Source organism: Myotis daubentonii, chromosome 10, assembly GCF_963259705.1.
Source record: "Myotis daubentonii chromosome 10, mMyoDau2.1, whole genome shotgun sequence".
Lineage (NCBI taxonomy): Eukaryota > Metazoa > Chordata > Mammalia > Chiroptera > Vespertilionidae > Myotis > Myotis daubentonii.
The window spans coordinates 24790571-24804936 of NC_081849.1; the positions used below are offsets into that span (position 1 = coordinate 24790571).

At 48.9% G+C, this 14366-nt stretch overlaps 1 protein-coding gene and 1 long non-coding RNA gene across 3 annotated transcripts in view; one reads left to right on the plus strand and one right to left on the minus strand.

Annotated features, from left to right (window-relative positions):
• LOC132242768 (uncharacterized) overlaps positions 1 to 14366 on the minus strand; it is a 171588-nt gene that overhangs the window by 52553 nt on the left and 104669 nt on the right. The gene's annotated exons all lie outside the window — the stretch shown is intronic.
• MKLN1 (muskelin 1) overlaps positions 9732 to 14366 on the plus strand; it is a 330333-nt gene continuing 325698 nt past the window's right edge. Inside the window, exon 1 of one of the 2 annotated variants that reach the window (XM_059711806.1) lies at positions 9732 to 9882. The gene's annotated coding sequence lies outside the window, so the exon portion shown is untranslated. The remainder of the gene's footprint in view (positions 9883 to 14366) is intronic. The other variant, XM_059711807.1, reaches the window with a different exon arrangement.

The window sequence follows — 14366 nt, forward strand, 5'->3', positions numbered from 1 at the left end:
CACTGCTCCCCAAAGTCCTCAAAATAGGGGATGGCTGTGCCCTGACTTACTCTTCATCCCCCTGACGGGCATCTCCCTCCTGCAGCCATGACCCTTCTAGGAGGCAATGATCTTCAGAGGACACCCAGGTTAATGCTACCAGAGTCAACCGTGGGCCCAAACCAAGAGTACGAGGACAAGAACTATGTCCCGCAAAAAACACTTTACTTAGTGAGCCCACAATTATGTAATGTGCCCCCATCGTGCCCTGTCGCTGTGTATTAAAAGGTACGTGATTAGATTTGATACTACGTTTAGGTTTAAGGAGCAGCAAATAGTTTTGTCATTGAATAACATCAGAAATATCTCAATATAGTTTAACTAGAGAATCTACTTACTATTGGGCAAGTATACCTAATCCGAGACCCAAAGTTTCTGCAAAGTTTTCGAGAATTCTCGAAAACTCTCAAAATAAAAATTAACCCATTTCAAACGTTTAAAACTCATTTTGCCAGACAGAAGTCTTTAAATGCCATAACGTTGCAGAAATCAAAGAACAGGTGCTGCAACTTGAAAAGGGGGGGGGAAACAGGCACCGAATCACAAAACTTTAGATTATTTAATCCACCGGCCCTCAAAATGCAGCAGCATCCCCTGCGACCTGTGAGCGAGGCAGATTACGAGGCCCACCCTACTCCACTGAGTCAGAAACTCTGGGGTGGGGCCCAGCCGGTGTTAACTAGCCCTCAGTGATTCAAATGCGCACCAGAGTCTGAGAACCATTGATCCAACCCAACCACTCCACTGAAGAGAAAGATAGGAAGCCAGTTACTTCCTTCAATTCTTTTATCAAGTTAGTGACCAAATCATGAGAGACAGCTCTCAATAAACTTTCAAAATGATTCTTAAATTATACACCTGAACCCAAGTTGCCCAATAGGGTCTTTAAGGCCAAACAGATTGAGATCTACAGTGCAGTGTGGATTCTTGTGTTACTGCTACATAGTTAGGTAGGCAAAATATACAATAGTTTGTCATATGTAATTTACGCTTCATATCTACAAAGAGACTTCATATTACTGACCTCGCCACAAAAGCAACAACTCAAATCACATAGGCCTTATTTATCTGGTTGCCTGGGTTAACTGTGTTGCTGATAGCAGTGGTGGGTTTTGTCTTTTTATGGTTGTGTTTTGGTTCAGTTTTGAGGGCAACAGCAGTCATTTATGGAACATATGGTTGATGGTTTGTTTTTGGTTTGTGGGCTTCTCCCCCCAACCAAAAGAGTTCACACCAAAGGTTTTAGAAGAGCAATCATAACAGACTAAGAGGCTAGAAATTGCTAAAAGAGAAAGTAAGAGAGTAATCAATCATAAAGGACTAAGAGGCCAGAAATTGCTAAAAGAGAAAGTAATACACACACACATACCCCCCCAAAAAGAAAACTTCACGTTTTATCTTGGAATACACAGTATGATTTTTTTAAAAAACAACAGATCTATATTTTATGTTTTATTTACTCTAGTATAAAATTCGTTTTCATTTGTGGCACCTAGTGGCAGAATGATGAGAAGGCAGCCTGTGAACTAGGAACAAGGACAGGCCTGTAAGCCAGCCACACAGAGCACCACGAGTATGTAAGCCTGATGCACAGCACGGGGAGTCGGCTGCACAGCACCTTTCACATGCTCTACACCACATACTGCATCGACCACATGAAATGAAATCTACAATTTCCAGCCTTAAGGCTCTCGTTCTAAACAGATGTTTGATGTATCTCATACCTTTTTATATAAGTATTTCAAAGCCTAGCGTTGGTTATCTGCACAACTAAACATCTGTTTCCATTTGCGTTTCAAATAGTCTCTTTGAGAAGTTTAAAAACTTGGGTGTTAGGATTACCACAGGCCGAGATTTAGAGGTTTAAGAAATGTTTCCAGTCCTGTTTCTCATATAAAGCTGTTTACTCAATGGCATGCCATCCAAGAGGTATTTCAGTCCTCTTTTCAGACTGCATTAGCATATATTACTACCTTTGATTTTTACAAACCACACTTTCTAACTAACATAGTTCGGTGCCTGATTTTATTTCTCTGAAGAATATTCATGGCTGAGTGAACAAGGCAACAGAAACAAACTAACTACTCAACTCGATTTACACTTCCAACTCTCTACGACCTGAGCACCACATCTTCTTGTGACTTTGTTTTTCAATCCCTCATCAAAGAAAGGTAACAATGCCTGCTACTTATCGTACAAGGAAGAAATCAGTCACCGAGTTAACAGTAATTCCTCCAGGGAGATGGCATTCCCTGGAAGAACTGTAAATTCAGTGTAGTTTCTGAATTCCTTGGCCTCCGCTTCAGCTCCACAATATACCCCCGGAAAGCTAACTTAGAGGGGTTAGATTATTTGAACAGTCATTCCATCAACAAATATTTATGAGCATTCACAATGTGTCAGGTACTGTACCAGGCACTAGCAGATACAACGGCCAGCAGGACTAATAAAACTGCCTACTCTTAACAATTCCTCTTAGAGAAATATCGGTTAGCTCACGGAACTTTCACTTAGTTTTATACACCAAGGGCTCAAATCCATTGTATTTGTAAATAATTACTTATCATCACTTCACTCTGCTCCTAAAAAACAGGGAGACCAGTGAACTACACGAAAGGCTCACAGAACACACAGACAAATGTTCTATAATATGAAGGCCTCAAAATATCATCCAGTAACAGCTTATACTGGGAAGCATAGTGTTAAGCCCTCAGACATGATTCAAGATTTTAATACCTTAGCCTAAATGTTTACCTGTCAAATACTCTATAATTGCACCGTTCGATCGAGTAGCTACTAGGCACTTGTGACTAGTTATATTTAAATCGATTAGAAATTCAGTTCCTATGTAACACTAGCCAAACTTAAACGTGCTCAATCACCTCAAGTGGCTAGGGACTATCACTTCTAAGTCATTAAAAATATATCATTGTAATCACTCTTCTATCATCTCAGAAAGCTCCAGGGGACAGTGCTGCTCTGCAAATACCTCCGATAATACTAAATCTGAAAGTTACAGCGTAATAAGATGTGATGAAGCACCTGTGCCCGGCTATGGCACATAAAAGTATGTCCTTCAGCAATGGAGTACCATTTCTTCCTACATAAACTGAAAAGTGATCATGTGGAGCATCTCTCCCCGTGTACACAAGTAACCAAAGGAAGTCGTGCTGACCAACTGGTCGACTGAGAGTGAAATTAAGAAACAAGGGAAAAATTGATTACATTTTGCCCCGCCCTTCCTATTCCTTTCATAAAAACATGTTGGTAGTATTTTGTATTCTCTGTACATGGTTGTGCTTTAGCCCAGTACACAGCAGCAGAGCTGGTGAGGGCAGTTAAGAATGAAGATGGGTGACACTAATAATGCAACTCAAAGTCAATCCGGGCCGATGCAATCAACTTAAGTGCCTACTGTGTGTCAGTGACACACGGAGGTAAATAATCACCATTCCCACCTTTCATGAGCTCAATTTAGTGGGGGCGCCAAACTTGTAAACAAAAACAATAGGATACACTGTGACACACACAGTGAGGCACGTACCAGACGTGGAGGTGACACAGAGAGGGCATTTATAGAGCGTGTTCTGAGAAGAAACCGGGGGACATTTCCTGAAGGGGGCACGCTGCAGAAGAGAAACCTGGTCAGGGCTGTGCAAAGGAACCACAGTGGTTTGGCAATGCTGGAGGAAAGTGTCCTTGGTGGTTAACAGGGAAGGGGATGAGAATGAGAGACGGTCGTGGGGCTGGGGAGCTATTTCCATGCCAGACCTCAACATGACACTACTGAGGATGATGTCAAGCTTGCCTTGGTAGGTGTCTGTAAACTCTCCTCAGCAAAACTTGCAAGCAACATGAAAACCAATCCCTACAACTTGACAAGTACTATGCCTACCATACAGCTAACAATATCAGATGACAATTGTTAGTAGGAACACCAAGACTTTTTTTTTTTTTTTTGGTGGCACAGTACCATTTAGTAATACATATTTAATACAAAAACATTTTAACTGTAACCCTGTTTTCAGGAAATCTGTGTTTCTTGCGGGTTTATTTGGAATACCCTTGGAAAATGTATCAATGAACACATTTTCAAAACAAATGGGTTACCCCCAGAGCTAAATATTCGCACTGAGTTTATCTGACCAGGAGACAAGTGAAAGAAATCCAAGGGAGAACGGGGCTACAGAAGTCATGCTACTGTACTCCAGAACAAAGTAGTCGTTTTCCTCCAAAATTTTCATGGCAGAACTTATGCCACTCAGTACACTGCCTCGTACTGTGGGCTACCGCCAGCCTGTGACCACCAAAACTACATCATGCCCAGCAACCTAAAGGGCTTCCGTGGCTGCTCATGTAAATCCCTGGAAAATATCTGCATCTTCTGGACTCTTCCCCTCACTTTACACGTGTGTTCCATTCTCAAAACAAAAAACTCCCACGGAATGGGTTTTCTTCGAATTACTGGGATACCCTCACTCTTCTCTTCACAAGAAACTCCTGGAAATATTGGTAGCCCATAGGCCTTTCTTGACTCACGAGTGACTCTCCTCTCTTTAATAACAAGCAAAACTTTCCAGATAAAAATACCTAACTATATAAATGCATGTATATAAACCCGCTGGCCCGTAAGCAAACATATAACCAGTCCTCCTCACACAGACATGTGGCCCGGAAGTGAAGGTATATTTCCCAATGCAGCATATGAATGGCTGAGGATGGGTTCTGAAGTCAGCCTACCTGGGTACCATGCGAGGATCATCGCTGACCAGTCTTAACCTCCGGAGCTTCAGTTTCCCCAACCGTGAAATGGGTAAACAATGTTTCATCAAGTAAGTACACATCCGTGTCTGCTAGGCACCATGCCAGCACAGTGACCCCCACGTAGTGACTGATGAATAAATGGTAGCTACTCTAGCTATTTTTACCATTTCATTCCTAAAGAGGGATAGTTTCACAACTATTCCCTCAAGCTGGTTCTCTCTAAAAACTGTCGCCCCTCGCTCTACATCAAAAGTGCTTAGGGAGGGGTTTTTAAATACACGGTGTCCACGCCCTACTTGAATTTGGGTTCCATTGGTCCTGAATTGGGTAGCATCGCAATGTTCTCTAAAGCTCTCCAGCTGCTTATAATGTGCAGCAGGATGAAGGACAAATTACAGGTAGGTATCTCCGTGCCCAGGAATCCACGCGCCGGTAAAATCTGTTGATTTCTGACCTGACCGAATCAGCGCGCAGGCCGGCCCCGCACCCCGGGTGGTTGCTGTGGCGACGAACTCGGCATTGACACCCACGTCCGAAGGCGGCCCACGGAGGACCAACTTCCACGACCCGACCGACCCCGGGCATGATCCGGACCTGCCAGGGCACACGCCCCTCGCCCCTTCCCCCGCCGCCCCCGCGGCCGCCTCGCCCCGGGCCCGGTGCGTCACGGCGCCCTCCGCTCCGCGCCCCGGCCCCTCCCGCCCACGGCACGTGACTCGACACGCGCCAGCTGCACGCGGGCTCCATCAAAACAAAAACAGAGGCGGCCGGGCGGCGGCGGGGGCGCGCGGGGAGCGGGGAGCGGGGAGCGGGCGCGTCCCCGCCGCCACTGCCCGGCGCCGCGGCCGCGCCTCCGTCACCCCGGGCGCCGCCGGCCGCGCGCCCCGGCAGCCCCGGGGCCGGAGGGCAGAGGGCGCCACCCTGTTTACCGCCTCGCTCGGGGCGGGGGCCCCGCCCGGAAACGGTCTCCCCGGGGAGAACCCCGGCGTGCGCACCCACCGCTCGGGGTCAAACCGTCACCACGGGCCTGGGGTCGGGCCCGCGCGAGTCGGCCCCCCGCCCGCGGCGGCCCCGTGTCAGCGCCGTCACGACTCCGCTGCGCACTTCGCCCGCCTCCCTCCGCGCAGCGCTTCCGCAGACTCCTCACGTGGCCGCTCCTCCTGCCACCGCGCTCCCCGCGACCCGGGCTGCGGACCCCGAGCCCTTAGGGACCCGCCGCCAGCTCCCAGCCCGGGGGCGTCGCCCCTAGCGGGCCACCCAGCCCGCCCCTCCGGCCCGGGGGGAGGGGGCATGCCTCCCAGCTGTCAGAGCCCAGCTCCCCGCGTGACGAAGCTCACTCTCGCCCTTAGCCATCCCCTCTCCCCTTCAGCCTAGCTTCCAGCCGAATCCGACATTTAAACCGGGGGTGGGGGTGGGGGTAGAGGGGGAACGTATTGAGTTTTCTCCTTAATCCGCCAGAAGACAAGACGCAGCCCTGCCCATCCACTCGCCTTCAGACTTCCCTCGCCGTCCCACCCGGGGCAACTTACAAACAGCAGTGCCCACCGCACACCTGCCACGCCACCCGCCCGCTGGACACCTGGGACCCACCCAGCCCGCCTCCCGGGCCGCGCCGGGGCGGAGCGGGCGCAATCCTGTCCCTTCCCTCAAGTCAGGGAGAGGGGCAGGCATCCCCCCGCCCCGCCCGGGAGCGCGTCCTCCGGCCCCCCAGCTCCCCAGCAAACCCGGGCACCCAACGTCCCTCCCGGCGAAAGGAGGGAGTAGCCAGGGGCCCGAGGGACAGGGGTGCGTCTCCCTTAGGGAACCCAGGCGCCGCGTCCTCTACAAGCAACGCCCCCCACCCCCTTTGCTGCGCCGCCTTATTTCTGGTGGACACGGACACCAAAGGCGGGGTGGGCGGGGGGCACCAGCGAGCGCTCGGGAGGTTCGGGATGTCGGTCTACGCAGAGTGAAGAGGTGGGATCTCGAAATGGAAACAGCCTCCCTCTCTCCCTCCCTCCCTCCCCTCCTCCTCCTCCCCCTCCTCCCCCTCCTCCTCTGTTTACCTCAAGTTTGAATTTTATCTGCGCAACATTAGTTGGAATGCGGACATTGAAAAAAAAAAAAAAAACTCTCCACCCGGCAGCAGCTCCGGAGGAGCAAGTGGCATCTAGCCACCTCAAAGGGGGGGAAAGTGATCTTAGCAACACAAACATGGCGAAATGGCCCCGGCATTGCCAGGACCCCTACCTTCCCGCACCCGGCTCCCTACGACCCGGCCGCGACCTGCGGCCCCCTCCCGGGGACGGGCAGGGGACCCCCGGGGACTCGGAGGGTGGGAGCTCGGGGCGTGCGAAAGAGGAGACAGCAGAGTCCACCGTGGAAATGTTTCTGCTGGACCATCGGACCCATCCGCGTCGCCAGCAGCCGGGGCCGCCTCGTCCCCCTCCCGAGGGGTCTGAACCGAGAACAGAATTCCCAGCCCGCAGTCCTGCCGGTGGGGCCGGCTCTCCCCGCCCTCCAGCGCTTACCTTGGGGCCGAACACCAGCGGCCGCTTCAATCCCGTTCTCTCTCCGTCCTCCAGAGCGAGGCGCTCGGGGGAAAACGATGCGCATGTAATATTTGTAGAGCGTATTCTCCTCGCATTTCCCTCTGATCATCCCGGGGAGCGAGGGAGGCTCCGGAGACAGGTGCAGGCGGGCCGAGGCTGCCGGCTGAAAGTTCTCTCCGCGGTGGGCGGTGGGCGGCGGGGTCCCCGGGCCGGGGCGGCGGACCCGGTCTCCCAGCCTCCCGCCTTCCCCCGGCGTCGCCCCCTTCTCTTCGCCTGCTGCTGCTGCGGGCGGCTCGGCTGCAGGGGAGGTGGCGTAGTTTCTCTTCCTCCCACCTCTTCTCACTCACTTGTTTTCGTAGCCGTGGGCTCCCCGAATGCTTTCCTCTCCACGGTGTTGTTTCATTATATCATGTCCATCATGTGACACCGGAGAGGCTTCTCTATGGAAACTTAAAGGGGCTCCCACGTGACTGCAGCAGCAGCAGCAACAACAGCAGCAGGACTGGCGGCCGCGGCCGCGGCACTCGCACCACCACCCACCGCGAGCCGCTCGCGGCGTCCTGGAGGGGCTCCTGGCGCTGCCCGAGCCCCGATAAGGGAGCCGCAGCATCCGGGAGCCGCGGCGTCTGCGTGCGCGAGCAGCCTTGGCTCATCACGTAGAAAACCGAACAGAAGGAGCGTCCTTAAATCCTTCCCTACAGTCACCAAACCCACGCTCTGTGAAAATGACATTTCGTGGCTCCCACTTTATTTTCCCCCCAAGAGCAGTGAGTTCTCCATCAGGTCTGATTACATGTTACCAGATCAAAAAAGAAAAGAAAAACCGGATTTGTACCTCTGCGAGTTCAGCCAGCTCTTGGGTAGAACAGAAATGACAGAACAATAATAACAGAAATAGAATCGGGCATTTGATACATAATTACCATCACCGCCAGCTTTAAAGCTTTCTGGAATTACATTCCTCCGGTAGCTGTGGATGATGCTTGCAGGAGACAAAATGCGATGCCGTTTTCTTCCCGCAGCTGTATCAGGGCTTTGTTGCTGACAACAGTGAAAACTTGTTTGTGTCAGGAAGTGAGGCACGAAGATATGACCTGGAAGGTACAGACAAAACCAGAGTGGCAGTTTCTGTATTACTTTCTGACCACATTCTTTGAAATGGTGAGGAGCAGCTGGTCTGCTGTAAAATGCATAGAGTGCTGGTGGGAACTAACATTATTAGGGAAACACGCTCTTCCCTTCATCATACTTTACATGCTAGACACTAGAAATTATAGGGGTGTGTGTGTGAGAGAGAGAGGGGGTGGGGAGGAAGAGAGGGAGAGAGAGGTGAACATTTTAATATTTTGAACCGTCAATTTTGTCATCCTTGCTAACATTTAATAACCACTATGAAAGACTTAAAAGTCCAGCGATGTGTGGATACTGTAACATCAGTTTTGAGTGCCTTTGCTATTATTGAAACACATCCCCTTTATGGACTGATGACTTAAATCCCAAATACCTGCCTTAAAGTTTGTGTGGACCGTGGAGATTTTATCCCGTAAATCTAAGCTAAATAGGTATTTCTGTGTTTCAGTTCATGCTTTTCCATGTATAAGGAAAACTCCCTGTTTGGATTGGCAGAATTATTAAAAACTTGGCATACAACTAAGAGTGGGGTGTAGATCACCCTTTCTTTTGGTTTTGCCTCAATTAACTATCTCTTTCCACCTCATCAGCCATGATGAATGAGCTCCCAGACAGCCCTTCTAATAATTCCATAGTATGTCCCCCAATTTTTACCTTCTTATCCAATGCGTTAATTCTTCCTTCCCTCTCCTCTTTCCTTCCCTTGCCTCTCAATTCAGCCCCCATGCTGCCAGGGTACTTGGCTCAGGCCTCCCCAAATACTCCCTCCCAGTCCTCCTTCCCCTGCAGCTCCCTCCCCTCCCAGCCTCCCCCCACCCCCAACCTTCCCCAACCCCCTCCCCCCCCCCCACCCCCCCTTCCAGCTGGGTCTCCTTTCTCAGCAACTCTACCTCCTTACCTCTCTTTGACCTCCTTTATTCTCCTTCAGAGCCTGGCCTTTGACTTCTTGGCCTCTTCTTCCCCTTCTTTGCCTGCAAAGCCCTGCCCCTCCTGGGGTCTCCTTCACACCCCCGCCTCTCCGGTCCCATCCTTTCTGCCGCCAAACCCCTGCATTCCTCAACAGCTCGGCCTGGTCGGCTTTAGCCACATTTGGTGTCCGTGCCCCTGGGCTGGGAAAAGAGTGCGTGGCGCAAAGTGGGGGCAAGAACCCCCTTGGCGGTGGCTCCCCGCCTCGCCCCCCTCCGCCCCTCCGGAGCCCGGGTTGCGGCGCTTCCTGGGCGGATGGTTGGGACTCGCTGCAGCAGCTGCGGTTCTGCTGTGTCATGCAAGAAGAGGGCGGCCGGCGCTGGAGGGGGAGGAGGGGAGGAACCTGATCTCTCCGGTAGCGAAGGGCTGGAGGCTAACACCGAGCTCCCCCGAGCCTCCCTGGAGCAGGGAGGGCTCCGCTACCTCGGGGGGCCCTCCCCGCGGGCAGATGGTAAGTGGGGCGGCGCAGGTGGTCGCCTTGGGAAGGGAGCGCGCAGGGGGGTTAGGCGGGGAGGTGGGGAGAACTAGGAGTCACCCGGGCCAAACCGAAGGAGCCCAGTGGCCAGCTGAGAGGGACCTAGGCCAGAGTAAGGGTGACCAGGAAAACGCAGCCATAATTACCATTCGAATAACGGCCCGCAGTTGACTCAGGCTCCAGAGGAGTTGTGCGTCCCCAACCCAGGACAGAGCTAGAGGCGATCATTCAGGGTTTGAGACCCATCATCCCACCAGCACTGGTTCTTCAGGGGAGAACTGAGTAGTCAAAGTCAACATGCACCCTATTCCTACAGCCTGGCTGAGCGCGAGGAGCTGACCTGTTTAAAAGTAGGGAACGGTATGGAAACCTGCCCAACCTCACTTTAGCCACGAAAATAATAATGCTCTTGGCCAGTGGCCTCAGACAAACAGCCACTGGAGCAATTAAACAATCGATAGGAAGAAGAGCTTCGTTCCCCGCACCACCCTCCTGCAACCAGAGTCATTTGTCCTGTTGAAAGGAGAACAAGACTGTGCGCCTATGTTCCCTCGCCTCCATCCCCATCGGCCTCCGCCCCACACAAGCTGCCGACCCCACTACTCACGCGCTGTCTGACCATGATGAGGGGACAGCCTTCACCTCTGAACAATTTCACCTCCACTGCCCTTTACCAGAGGGGTGCAGAAACACAGAACTGAGAGCAGTGGGTGTAGGGACAGGCTGGGCACATAGGGACATTATTGCTTTTACCTGAGTGCAGGTAAAAAAAAAAAAAACAAACAAACAAACAAAAAAAAAACATTGCTTTCTTTGGCGTAAAGCCCTCGCCGGTCGGAGTGAGATCTCTGCTTCTTTTCAGGAGCATTGCAACACAAAAGGCTTAAGGGGGAAATTGTTAAAAGGAAGCCCTTTTCTCCTTAGGCTGAATGCAGTGGGGAGATTAAAACTTTCATTTGAGGTTTTGCCGTATTCATAGCGGTGGGGCCCTGAATTATTATTATTATTATTATTATTATTATTATTATTATTCCTTTCCATTCACTCCTGGAGATTTTAAAGTGTTTTCTGAAACATCTTTTTTTTTTTTAAATGCTAGTCATATGTTTAGAAAAGTAAGGGGTTGGTGGGATTCACGGGAAGGCTAATGACTGTCTCAGAAGCACATGCTGTTGCTAGGGAACTCGGGCTCCTGCTTTCCAATCACCAGCGTGTTCTGTGCAAGTCACATTTCTCAGGGTGTTATTATAATGAATGGCGTTTGGTTAGAAGCATTCCTGCCTGTGCTGTAGCATCCTGCATGATGGTCGATGGCCTCACACCCACGTATCTTGTTTTCCTAATTTGATTTCTGTATTTGCGTCACTGCCAGGGACGGCAGACTAGACCAGTCAGGTTCACTTCCTGTTTCTCAGAACTGGTCTATATTTGGTCTCCCAGCACTAGCTGGTAAAACATTATCAAACTGATCCTCTTGGAAAGAAATTCGTGCTTTCTGTGAAAACAAATTAGCCCAATTAAATACTAATTTGCGTGGAACATGTCATCATTTGAGGAATAAAGTAGACTGCCCCGTTTACCATTTGAGGAACCCATTCTTAAAATGGAAAGCCTAGGTCCTAGGAAAACCCGTCATCTTTATTTTCTTTTACCCAGAATCTTCATTCCTCAGCATTAGAAGTAAAACAAACTCAAGGAGAGAGTAGATTTAGGATGATATTTCTAAAATGAAGCCCAAAAAATACACATTGAAGCTGGGGAACTCATTTAGGCCAAATAAGGCACAGAATTGAGTGGAATCCAGGCCCCGGGAGCACAGGGTTAGCACTGGGGCTCAGAGAACACCGTGTGATCACAAGGCTACACTACAAATAGGAGCCCATCACTCTGAGGACTATTTGTCTCTTACCAATCCCCTGTGTCCCTTGCTTTTCCCCCCAGTTCCTTCCTCTTTATAACAAGGATATCACAAAAGCAATATCATAAAGATAAGCACTATGTAAACAGTTGGGTGGGTCCTGATGTAGATAATTTGTTTAGATGGAAAATATAAGATGTATTTGGCATTGAGGAAAGGTCAGCTGACTGAAAGTTGGGAAATTTGCTCCCATTTCTATAGACCAGAGGACCGTGGGCGAGCCAGTCCAGGCCTTTCTTCTCCTGTCAGTTTCCTCGTGGAAGTTTTTAACAACAGTGCTGGACTCAAAGATGTCTAAGCTTCCTTCCATTTACAAAATTCTGTGATTATATTGAATTTCGATTTTAGCTGGATTTTGCCATGTTACATTGTGACACTGAAACTGTAATACCTACCCACAGTGACCTTGGAGGACATTGTAATGGGAAATGAGTTGCTGTTGATACATCATTGTCAGTTTTCAGACAATCAAATGAAATTGATCTTACTCTCAATGTACTTACTCTGCTTGTGTAGTGCTGTTGTAGCAGCAACAGAAAGGATATAAAATTGTATGGGAAGGGCTTTAAGTCACGTTAGATTTAGTTAACCCAAAATACTTGGATGAGCAAAACAGTGGAATGATGAAAAAGAGCTACACAAGAAATAATCAACTGAATCCTCATGGAGCTAATACCTATTTACCTGTATTTTAAATGCTGATCGGCAAAAATATACCTAGCACAGATTTTTGAAATTTTCAGATTCAAGGTATTAAGAAGCAGCATGAAGAAATGTGAGACTTGTGCCAGAGAGAAAAAACCCAACTTTGAAACCCCACTCTGCCACTTGATTTATTCATTACTGAGTGCCTGCTCCGTGTCAGGTACTATGCTAGACACCGGGAATACAAAGACAAATAAGATAGTCTGCTTCAAAGGAACTTATAGTATAATGAGGAGACAGATAAGTACACAGTTGATCACACAACAGTGAGATGATATCAACAAGAGAGCTCAGAGGGGTACCCAACCATGGCTGGCCATAGTCAAGGTCCCTGACCATAGAAGATGAAGAGGAGTTCTGAAAGATAAGTAGAAGTAAGTCAGACAAGCGGGCAAGTTAAAGAGAAATGTATTCCAAGTTAAAAAAAAAAAAAGTACAATGTGTGAAGTCCTGGAGGTGAGAAGGTTACCCAGAGAGTTGGGAGGGAAGGACAGTGCCCAGGAAAGCAGTAGATGCTCAGTTAATACATTGTGTGGATGCACGTCAAGACTTCTGAAGGATACGCCTAGAAAGATCAGTAAGGTCTTGTATGTCTTCCTGAGAAGTTTCAATTTATCCTAAGGCTGATGGAGAACCACTGATGAATTTTAAGGAGTATGTCCATTTTAGAAAGATCATTACAGTTTGAAGAATTTACTAGCGTGAGTAACACTGTAAAACAAACCAACTGGTTAGGACATTAGCATTAGAGGCAGCAAATGATGGAGATCTAACCTAAGGCAGCAAGACTGGAAATGGAGAGAGCAGAAGGATTCAAGACATATTTAGGATAATAGAACCAACTGAATTTTATTACTGATTTTATCTGCAGGATTAGGAATAGAAGTAGATTTATGACTTAGGTAAATGGCAGAAGAGTGGTACCTTTTGCCGAGATGGAGACTTCAGGAGGAAACATAGGTTTAGGAGGGAAGGTAATGAGTTTAATTTGAAACATGTTGAGTTTGAAGTGTCCGTGGGCTGTCAAAGTGAAGTCTTCTAGTATGTAATTGAATAGGGAAGTCTAGAACTCAGGAGAGAGATCTATGCTGGAGTCATCAGAATGTGATAATGTGATGGTTTATGAAAGTAGATGGCATACCCAACAGAAAAGGTATAGCATGAAAAGAGGAGAGGAACTACTCTGGAAACTTATGGAAATTACAACATTTCAAAGGCGGGAAAACAAGCAGACAAAGGAAGACCATCCAGAGAGGTAGCAGGACCAGGAACAAGTAGTTTCAGAGAAGCCAAGGGAGGAATTGGCAACAGTATTAAATGCTAGAGAAAGGTCAAGAAAAATGAGGACTGAAAGTCCTCGGACTTAGTAACAAGGAGGTCATTGTTGTGTTTGGCAAGAAGGAATTTATTGGGGTAGTAACCAGATTGCAGTGGATTGAGGAGGAGAGGAGGTGGATAGAGGAAGTTCTTCTGGATAAGATGGACTAAAGGGCAAGTAGAAGGGGGAAATAAAGGTATTGGGAAGGGAATGAAAGCATGGTCTGTTAAGGCTGCATAGGGAAAGAAGGAAATAATACAGCAATACCAAACTTTTTATTCTGTGAAGCCCTCTCCTTCAAATTAAATGGCATCACCGTCCACCAACTGCTCAAGTTGAAAAACACATGTACAGGATTCTTCTCTTTTCCTCAGTCCTCACATCGAATCCATGAGGAATTCAGCTCAACCCTCCCTCCAAAACACTTTCACAATCTATCTATTTCTATCTCTACTGCTACCACCCTAATAGAAGAACCATCTTCCGGGCTTCTGTAATGGCGTTTTATTTGGTCTTCTT